This window comes from Schistocerca americana, unplaced genomic scaffold, assembly GCF_021461395.2.
Source record: "Schistocerca americana isolate TAMUIC-IGC-003095 unplaced genomic scaffold, iqSchAmer2.1 HiC_scaffold_16, whole genome shotgun sequence".
Classification (NCBI taxonomy): Eukaryota; Metazoa; Arthropoda; class Insecta; order Orthoptera; family Acrididae; genus Schistocerca; species Schistocerca americana.
The window spans coordinates 5375394-5386279 of record NW_025725687.1 but is presented as its reverse complement, the minus strand read 5'-3'; positions in this window follow the sequence as shown (position 1 = coordinate 5386279).

Sequence of the window (10886 nt, the reverse complement as noted above, 5' to 3'; positions counted from 1 at the left end):
AAAGTGAAGCATCTGAATCTAAAATGGACTCACAGGAGAGGTTCCAATCATAGAAAGTTAGAGTATCAGTCCTCTTGTACTTATGTCGGCATTGTGACTGTTGTATTACATTCGGATGCAATTTCTGTTGTTCATCGTCAATAAGAAGGTCCAAAGGATACAGTAAACCTGAAGTGAAGCATCGGAATCTAAAACTGGACTCACAGGAGAGGTTCAAATCATGGGAAGTTAGAGTGTCAGTCCTCTTGTCCTTAAGTCGGCATTGTGCCTTTTGTATTAAATTCGGATGCAATATCTGTGTTTCATCGTCAATAAGATGGTCAAAACGATACAGTAGACCTGAAGTGAAACATCGTAATCCAAAACTGGTCTCACAGGATATTTTCAAATCATAGAAAGTTACAGTGTCAGTCCTCTTGTACTTAAGTCGGCATTTTGCCTTTTGTATTAAATTCGGATGCAATTTCTGTGTTTCATCGTCAATAACATAGTCCAAGGTATACAGTAAACCTGAAGTGAAGCATCGGAATCTGCAACTTTACTGACAGGAGAGGTTCAAATCATAGAAAGTTAGAATGTCAATCCTCTTGTACATAAGTCAGCATTGTGCCTTTTGTGTTAAATTCGGATGCAATTTCTGTGTCTCATCGTTAATAAGAAGTTCCAAGGTAAACTGGAAACCTTAAGTGAAGCATCGGAATCTAACACTGGGCTCACAGGAGGGGTTCAAATCATAGAAAGTTAGAGTGTCAGTTCTCTTGTACTTATGTCGGGATTGTGCCTTTTGTATTAAATTCGGATGCAATTTCTGTGTCTCATCGTCAAAATGATGGTCCGAGGGATACAGTGAACCCGAAGTGGAGCATCGGAATCTAAAACTGGACTCACAGGAGAGGTTCAAATCATAGAAAGTTAGAGTGTCAGTCTTCTTGTACTTAAGTCGGCATTGTGCCTTTTGTATTAAATTCGGATGCAATTTCTGTGTTTCGTTGTCAATAGTAAGGTTGAAGGTATACAGTAAACCTGAATTGAAGCATCGGAATCTGAAACTGGACTCACAGGAGAGGTTCAAATCATAGATGGATAGAGTGTCAGTCCTCTTGTACTTAAGTCGGCATTGTGCCTTTTGTATTAAATTCGGCTGCAATTTCTGTGTTTCGTCGTCAATAAGAAGTTCCAAGGGATACAGTAAACCTTAAGTGAAGCATCTGAATCTAAAATGGACTCACAGGAGAGGTTCCTAGCATAGAAAGTTAGAGTATCAGTCCTCTTGTACTTATGTCGGCATTGTGACTTTTGTATTAAATTCGGATGCAAATTCTGTTTTTCATCGTCAATAAGAAGTTCCAAGGGATACAGTAAACCTAAAGTGAAGCATCGGAATCTAAAACTGGACTCACAGGAGAGGTTCAAATTATAGAATGTTAGAGTGTCAGTCCTCTTGTACTTAAGTCGGCATTGTGCCTTTTGTATTAAATTCGGATGCAATTTCTGTGTTTCATCGTCAATAAGAAGGTCCAAGGGTTACACTATACCTGAAGTGAAGCATCGGAATCTAAAACTGGACTCACAGGAGAGGTTCAAATCATAGAAAGTTAGAGTGTCAGTCCTCTTGTCCTTAAGTCGGCATTGTGCCATTTGTATTAGATTCAGATGCAATTACAGTGTTACATCGTCAGTAAGAAGTTCCAAGGGATACAGTGAACCCAAAGTGAAGCATCTGAATCTAAAATGGACTCACAGGAGAGGTTCCAATCATAGAAAGTTAGAGTATCAGTCCTCTTGTACTTATGTCGGCATTGTGACTGTTGTATTACATTCGGATGCAATTTCTGTTTTTCATCGTCAATAAGAAGGTCCAAAGGATACAGTAAACCTGAAGTGAAGCATCGGAATCTAAAACTGGACTCACAGGAGAGGTTCAAATCATGGGAAGTTAGAGTGTCAGTCCTCTTGTCCTTAAGTCGGCATTGTGCCTTTTGTATTAAATTCGGATGCAATATCTGTGTTTCATCGTCAATAAGATGGTCAAAACGATACAGTAGACCTGAAGTGAAACATCGTAATCCAAAACTGGTCTCACAGGATATTTTCAAATCATAGAAAGTTACAGTGTCAGTCCTCTTGTACTTAAGTCGGCATTTTGCCTTTTGTATTAAATTCGGATGCAATTTCTGTGTTTCATCGTCAATAACATAGTCCAAGGTATACAGTAAACCTGATGTGAAGCATCGGAATCTGCAACTTTACTGACAGGAGAGGTTCAAATCATAGAAATTTAGAATGTCAATCCTCTTGTACATAAGTCAGCATTGTGCCTTTTGTGTTAAATTCGGATGCAATTTCTGTGTCTCATCGTTAATAAGAAGTTCCAAGGTAAACTGGAAACCTTAAGTGAAGCATCGGAATCTAACACTGGGCTCACAGGAGGGGTTCAAATCATAGAAAGTTAGAGTGTCAGTTCTCTTGTACTTATGTCGGCATTGTGCCTTTTGTATTAAATTCGGATGCAATTTCTGTGTCTCATCGTCAAAATGATGGTCCGAGGGATACAGTGAACCCGAAGTGGAGCATCGGAATCTAAAACTGGACTCACAGGAGAGGTTCAAATCATAGAAAGTTAGAGTGTCAGTCTTCTTGTACTTAAGTCGGCATTGTGCCTTTTGTATTAAATTCGGATGCAATTTCTGTGTTTCGTTGTCAACAGTAAGGTTGAAGGTATACAGTAAACCTGAATTGAAGCATCGGAATCTGAAACTGGACTCACAGGAGAAGTTCAAATCATAGAATGATAGAGTGTCAGTCCTCTTGTACTTAAGTCGGCATTGTGATTTTGTATTAAATTCGGCTGCAATTTCTGTGTTTCGTCGTCAATAAGAAGTTCCAAGGGATACAGTAAACCTGAAGTGAAGCATCGGAATATAAAACTGGACTCTCAGGAAAGGTTCAAATCTTAGAAACTTAGAGTGTCAGTCCTCTTGTACTTAAGTCGGCATTGTGCCTTTTGTATTAAATTCGGATGCAATTTCTGTGTTTCATCGTCAATAAGAAGGTCCAAGGGATACAGTAAACCTGAAGTGAAGCATCGGAATCTAAAACTGGACTCACAGGAGAGGTTCAAATCATGGGAAGTTAGTGTGTCAGGCCTCTTGTACTTAAGTCGGCATTGTGCCTTTTGTATTAAATTCGGATGCAATTTCTGTGTTTCATCGTCAATAAGAAGGTCCAAGGGATACAGTAAACCTGAAGTGAAGCATCGGAATCTAAAACAGGACTCACTGGAGAGGTTCAAATCATAGATAGTTTGAGTATCAGTCCTCTTGTCCTTAAGTCGGCATTGTGCCTTTTGTATTACATTCAGATGCAATTTCTGTGTTTCATCGTCAATTAGAAGTTCCAAGGGATACAGTGAACCCAAAGTGAAGCATCGGAATCTAAAACTGGACTCACAGGAGAGGTTCCAATCATAGAAAGTTAGAGTATCAGTCCTCTTGTACTTATGTCGGCATTGTGACTTTTGTATTAAATTCGGATGCAATTTCTGTTTTTCATCGTCAATAAGAAGTTCCAAGGGATACAGTAAACCTAAAGTGAAGCATCGGAATCTAAAACTGGACTCACAGGAGAGGTTCAAATTATAGAATGTTAGAGTGTCAGTTCTCTTGTACTTAATTCGGCATTGTGCCTTTTGTATTAAATTCGGATACAATTTCTGTGTTTCATCGTCAATAAGAAGGTCCAAGGGATACACTATACCTGAAGTGAAGCATCGGAATCTAAAACTGGACTCACAGGAGAGGTTCAAATTATAGAATGTTAGAGTGTCAGTCCTCTTGAACTTCATTCGGCATTGTGCCTTTTGTATTAAATTCGGATACAATTTCTGTGTTTCATCGTCAATAAGAAGGTCCAAGGGATACACTATACCTGACGTGAAGCATCGGAATCTAAAACTGGACTCACAGGAGAGGTTCAAATCATAGAAAGTTAGAGTGTCAGTCTTCTTGTACTTAAGTCGGCATTGTGCCTTTTGTATTAAATTCGGATGCAATTTCTGTGTTTCATTGTCAATAAGAAGGTCGAAGGTATACACTAAACCTGAAGTGAAGCATCGAAATCTAAAACTGGACTCACAGGAGAGGTTCAAATCATAGAATGTTAGAGTGTCAGTCCTCTTGTACTTAAGTCGGCATTGTGCCATTTGTATTAAATTCGTCTGCAATTTCTGTGTTTCATCGTCAAATAAGAAGTTCCAAGGGATACAGTAAAGCTGAAGTGAAGCATCGGAATCTAAAACTGGACTCACAGGACAGGTTCCAATCTTAGAAAGTTGGAGTGTCAGTCCTCTTGTACTTAAGTCGGCATTGTGCCTTTTGTATTAAATTCGGATGAAATTTCTGTGTTTCATCGTCAATAAGAAGGTCCAAGGGATACAGTAAACCTGAAGTGAAGCATCGGATTCTAAAACTGGACTCAAAGGAGAGGTTCAAATCAAAAGAAGTTAGTGTGTCAGGCCTCTTGTACTTAAGTCGGCAATGTGCCTTTTGTATTAAATTCGGATGCTATTTCTGTGTTTCATCGTCAATAAAAAGGTCCAAGGTATACAGTAAAACTGAAGTGAAGCATCGGAATCTAAAACAGGACTCACAGGAGAGGTTCAAATCATAGAAAGTTAGAGTGTCAGTTCTCTTGTCCTTAAGTCGGCATTATGCCTTTTGTATTAAATTCAGATGCAATTTCTGTGTTTCATCGTCAATAAGAAGTTCCAAGGGATACAGTGAACCCAAAGTGAAGCATCGGAATCTAAAACTGGACTCACAGGAGAGGTTCAAATCATAGGAAGTTAGAGTAGCAGTCCTCTTGTACTTATGTCAGCATTGTGCCTTTTGTATTAAATTCGGATGCAATTTCTGTGTTTCATCGTCAATAAGATGGTACAAGGAATACAGTAAACCTGAAGTGAGGCATCGGAATCTAAAACTGGACTCACAGGAGAGGTTCATATCATAGAAAGTTAGAGTATCAGTCCTCTTGTACTTAAGTCGGCATTGTGCCTTTTGTATAAAATTCGGATGCAATTTCTGTGTTTCATCGTCTATAAGTAGTTCCAAGGGATACAGTAAACCTAAAGTGAAGCATTGGAATCTAAAACTTGACTCACAGGAGAGGTTCAAATCATAGAAAGTTAGAGTGTCAGTCCACTAGTACTTAGGTCGGCATTGTGCCTTTTGTATTAAATTTGGATGCAATTTCTGTGTTTCATCGTCAATAAGAAGGTCCAAGGGATACAGGAAACCTGAAGTGAAGCATCGGAATCTAAAACTGGACTCACAGGAGAGGTTCAAATCATAGGAAGTTAGTGTATCAGGCCTCTTGTACATAAGTCGGCATTGTGCCTTTCGTATTAAATTCGGATGCAATTTCTGTGTTTCATCGTCAATAAGAAGGTCCAAGGGATACAGTAAACCTGAAGTGAAGCATCGGAATCTAAAACAGGACTCACTGGAGAGGTTCAAATCATAGATAGTTTGAGTATCAGTCCTCTTGTCCTTAAGTCGGCATTGTGCCTTTTGTATTACATTCAGATGCAATTTCTGTGTTTCATCGTCAATTAGAAGTTCCAAGGGATACAGTGAACCCAAAGTGAAGCATCGGAATCTAAAACTGGACTCACAGGAGAGGTTCCAATCATAGAAAGTTAGAGTATCAGTCCTCTTGTACTTATGTCGGCATTGTGACTTTTGTATTAAATTCGGATGCAATTTCTGTTTTTCATCGTCAATAAGAAGTTCCAAGGGATACAGTAAACCTAAAGTGAAGCATCGGAATCTAAAACTGGACTCACAGGAGAGGTTCAAATTATAGAATGTTAGAGTGTCAGTTCTCTTGTACTTAATTCGGCATTGTGCCTTTTGTATTAAATTCGGATACAATTTCTGTGTTTCATCGTCAATAAGAAGGTCCAAGGGATACACTATACCTGAAGTGAAGCATCGGAATCTAAAACTGGACTCACAGGAGAGGTTCAAATTATAGAATGTTAGAGTGTCAGTCCTCTTGAACTTCATTCGGCATTGTGCCTTTTGTATTAAATTCGGATACAATTTCTGTGTTTCATCGTCAATAAGAAGGTCCAAGGGATACACTATACCTGACGTGAAGCATCGGAATCTAAAACTGGACTCACAGGAGAGGTTCAAATCATAGAAAGTTAGAGTGTCAGTCTTCTTGTACTTAAGTCGGCATTGTGCCTTTTGTATTAAATTCGGATGCAATTTCTGTGTTTCATTGTCAATAAGAAGGTCGAAGGTATACACTAAACCTGAAGTGAAGCATCGAAATCTAAAACTGGACTCACAGGAGAGGTTCAAATCATAGAATGTTAGAGTGTCAGTCCTCTTGTACTTAAGTCGGCATTGTGCCATTTGTATTAAATTCGTCTGCAATTTCTGTGTTTCATCGTCAAATAAGAAGTTCCAAGGGATACAGTAAAGCTGAAGTGAAGCATCGGAATCTAAAACTGGACTCACAGGACAGGTTCCAATCTTAGAAAGTTGGAGTGTCAGTCCTCTTGTACTTAAGTCGGCATTGTGCCTTTTGTATTAAATTCGGATGAAATTTCTGTGTTTCATCGTCAATAAGAAGGTCCAAGGGATACAGTAAACCTGAAGTGAAGCATCGGATTCTAAAACTGGACTCAAAGGAGAGGTTCAAATCAAAAGAAGTTAGTGTGTCAGGCCTCTTGTACTTAAGTCGGCAATGTGCCTTTTGTATTAAATTCGGATGCTATTTCTGTGTTTCATCGTCAATAAAAAGGTCCAAGGTATACAGTAAAACTGAAGTGAAGCATCGGAATCTAAAACAGGACTCACAGGAGAGGTTCAAATCATAGAAAGTTAGAGTGTCAGTTCTCTTGTCCTTAAGTCGGCATTATGCCTTTTGTATTAAATTCAGATGCAATTTCTGTGTTTCATCGTCAATAAGAAGTTCCAAGGGATACAGTGAACCCAAAGTGAAGCATCGGAATCTAAAACTGGACTCACAGGAGAGGTTCAAATCATAGGAAGTTAGAGTAGCAGTCCTCTTGTACTTATGTCAGCATTGTGCCTTTTGTATTAAATTCGGATGCAATTTCTGTGTTTCATCGTCAATAAGATGGTACAAGGAATACAGTAAACCTGAAGTGAGGCATCGGAATCTAAAACTGGACTCACAGGAGAGGTTCATATCATAGAAAGTTAGAGTATCAGTCCTCTTGTACTTAAGTCGGCATTGTGCCTTTTGTATAAAATTCGGATGCAATTTCTGTGTTTCATCGTCTATAAGTAGTTCCAAGGGATACAGTAAACCTAAAGTGAAGCATTGGAATCTAAAACTTGACTCACAGGAGAGGTTCAAATCATAGAAAGTTAGAGTGTCAGTCCACTAGTACTTAGGTCGGCATTGTGCCTTTTGTATTAAATTTGGATGCAATTTCTGTGTTTCATCGTCAATAAGAAGGTCCAAGGGATACAGGAAATATGAAGTGAAGCATCGGAATCTAAAACTGGACTCACAGGAGAGGTTCAAATCATAGGAAGTTAGTGTATCAGGCCTCTTGTACATAAGTCGGCATTGTGCCTTTCGTATTAAATTCGGATGCAATTTCTGTGTTTCATCGTCAATAAGAAGGTCCAAGGGATACAGTAAACCTGAAGTGAAGCATCGGAATCTAAAACAGGACTCACTGGAGAGGTTCAAATCATAGATAGTTTGAGTATCAGTCCTCTTGTCCTTAAGTCGGCATTGTGCCTTTTGTATTACATTCAGATGCAATTTCTGTGTTTCATCGTCTATTAGAAGTTCCAAGGGATACAGTGAACCCAAAGTGAAGCATCAGAATCTAAAACTGGACCCACAGGAGAGGTTCCAATCATAGAAAGTTAGAGTATCAGTCCTCTTGTACTTATGTCGGCATTGTGACTTTTGTTTTAAATTCGGATGCAATTTCTGTTTTTCATCGTCAATAAGAAGTTCCAAGGGATACAGTAAACCCAAAGTGAAGCATTGGAATCTAAAACTGGACTCACAGGAGAGGTTCCAATCATAGAAAGTTAGAGTATCAGTCCTCTTGTACTTATGTCGGCATTGTGACTTTTGTATTAAATTCGGATGCAATTTCTGTTTTTCATCGTCAATAAGAAGTTCCAAGGGATACAGTAAACCTAAAGTGAAGCATCGGAATCTAAAACTGGACTCACAGGAGAGGTTCAAATTATAGAATGTTAGAGTGTCAGTTCTCTTGTACTTAAGTCGGCATTGTGCCTTTTGTATTAAATTCGGATACAATTTCTGTGTTTCATCGTCAATAGGAAGGTCCAAGGGATACACTATACCTGAAGTGAAGCATCGGAATCTAAAACTGGACTCACAGGAGAGGTTCAAATTATAGAATGTTAGAGTGTCAGTCCTCTTGAACTTCATTCGGCATTGTGCCTTTTGTATTAAATTCGGATACAATATCTGTGTTTCATCGTCAATAAGAAGGTCCAAGGGATACACTATACCTGAATTGAAGCATCGGAATCTAAAACTGGACTCACAGGAGAGGTTCAAATCATAGAAAGTTAGAGTGTCAGTCTTCTTGTACTTAAGTCGGCATTGTGCCTTTTGTATTAAATTCGGATGCAATTTCTGTGTTTCATTGTCAATAAGAAGGTCGAAGGTATACACTAAACCTGAAGTGAAGCATCGAAATCTAAAACTGGACTCACAGGAGAGGTTCAAATCATAGAATGTTAGAGTGTCAGTCCTCTTGTACTTAAGTCGGCATTGTGCCATTTGTATTAAATTCGTCTGCAATTTCTGTGTTTCATCGTCAAATAAGAAGTTCCAAGGGATACAGTAAAGCTGAAGTGAAGCATCGGAATCTAAAACTGGACTCACAGGACAGGTTCCAATCTTAGAAAGTTGGAGTGTCAGTCCTCTTGTACTTAAGTCGGCATTGTGCCTTTTGTATTAAATTCGGATGAAATTTCTGTGTTTCATTGTCAATAAGAAGGTCCAAGGGATACAGTAAACCTGAAGTGAAGCATCGGATTCTAAAACTGGACTCAAAGGAGAGGTTCAAATCAAAGGAATTTAGTGTGTCAGGCCTCTTGTACTTGAGTCGGCAATGTGACTTTTGTATTAAATTCGGATGCAATTTCTGTGTTTCATCGTCAATAAAAAGGTCCAAGGTGTACAGTATAACTGAAGTGAAGCATCGGAATCTAAAACAGGACTCACAGGAGAGGTTCAAATCATAGAAAGTTAGAGTGTCAGTCTTCTTGTACTTAAGTCGGCATTGTGCCTTTTGTATTAAATTCGGATGCAATTTCTGTGTTTCATTGTCAATAAGAAGGTCGAAGGTATACACTAAACCTGAAGTGAAGCATCGAAATCTAAAACTGGACTCACAGGAGAGGTTCAAATCATAGAATGTTAGAGTGTCAGTCCTCTTGTACTTAAGTCGGCATTGTGCCATTTGTATTAAATTCGTCTGCGATTTCTGTGTTTCATCGTCAATAAGTAGTTCCAAGGGATACAGTAAACCTAAAGTGAAGCATTGGAATCTAAAACTTGACTCACAGGAGAGGTTCCACTCATAGAAAGTTAGAGTATCAGTCCTCTTGTACTTATGTCGGCATTGTGACTTTTGTATTAAATTCGGATGCAATTTCTGTTTTTCATCGTCAATAAGAAGTTCCAAGGGATACAGTAAACCTAAAGTGAAGCATCGGAATCTAAAACTGGACTCACAGGAGAGGTTCAAATTATAGAATGTTAGAGTGTCAGTTCTCTTGTACTTCATTCGGCATTGTGCCTTTTGTATTAAATTCGGATACAATTTCTGTGTTTCATCGTCAATAAGAAGGTCCAAGGGATACACTAAACCTGAAGTGAAGCATCGGAATCTAAAACCGGACTCACAGGAGTGTTTCAAATCATAGAAAGTTAGAGTGTCAGTCTTCGTGTACTTAAGTCGGCATTGTGCCTTTTGTATTAAATTCGGATACAATTTTTGTGTTTCATTGTCAATAAGAAGGTCGAAGGTATACACTAAACCTGAAGTGAAGCATCGAAATCTAAAACTGGACTCACAGGAGAGGTTCAAATCATAGAATGTTAGAGTGTAAGTCCTCTTGTACTTAAGTCGGCGTTGTGCCATTTGTATTAAATTCGGCTGCAATTTCTGTGTTTCATCGTCAAATAAGAAGTTCCAAGGGATACAGTAAACCTGAAGTGAAGCATCGGAATCTAAAACTGGACTCACAGGACAGGTTCCAATCTTAGAAAGTTAGAGTGTCAGTCCTCTTGTACTTCAGTCGGCATTGTGCCTTTTGTATTAAATTCGGATGAAATTTCTGTGTTTCATCGTCAATAAGAAGGTCCAAGGGATACAGTAAACCTGAAGTGAAGCATCGGATTCTAAAACTGGACTCAAAGGAGAGGTTCAAATCATAGGAAGTTAGTGTGTCAGGCCTCTTGTACTTAAGTCGGCATTGTGCCTTTTGTATTAAATTCGGATGCAATGTCTGTGTTTCATCGTCAATAAAAAGGTCCAAGGTATACAGTAAAACTGAAGTGAAGCATCGGATTCTAAAACAGGACTCACAGGAAACGTTCAAATCATAGAAAGTTAGAGTGTCAGTTCTCTTGTCCTTAAGTCGGCATTGTGCCTTTTGTATTAAATTCAGATGCAATTTCTGTGTTTCATCGTCAATAAGAAGTTCCAAGGGATACAGTGAACCCAAAGTGAAGCATCGGAATCTAAAACTGGACTCACAGGAGAGGTTCAAATCATAGAAAGTTAGAGTATCAGTCCTCTTGTACTTATGTCGGCATTGTGCCTTTTGTATTAAATT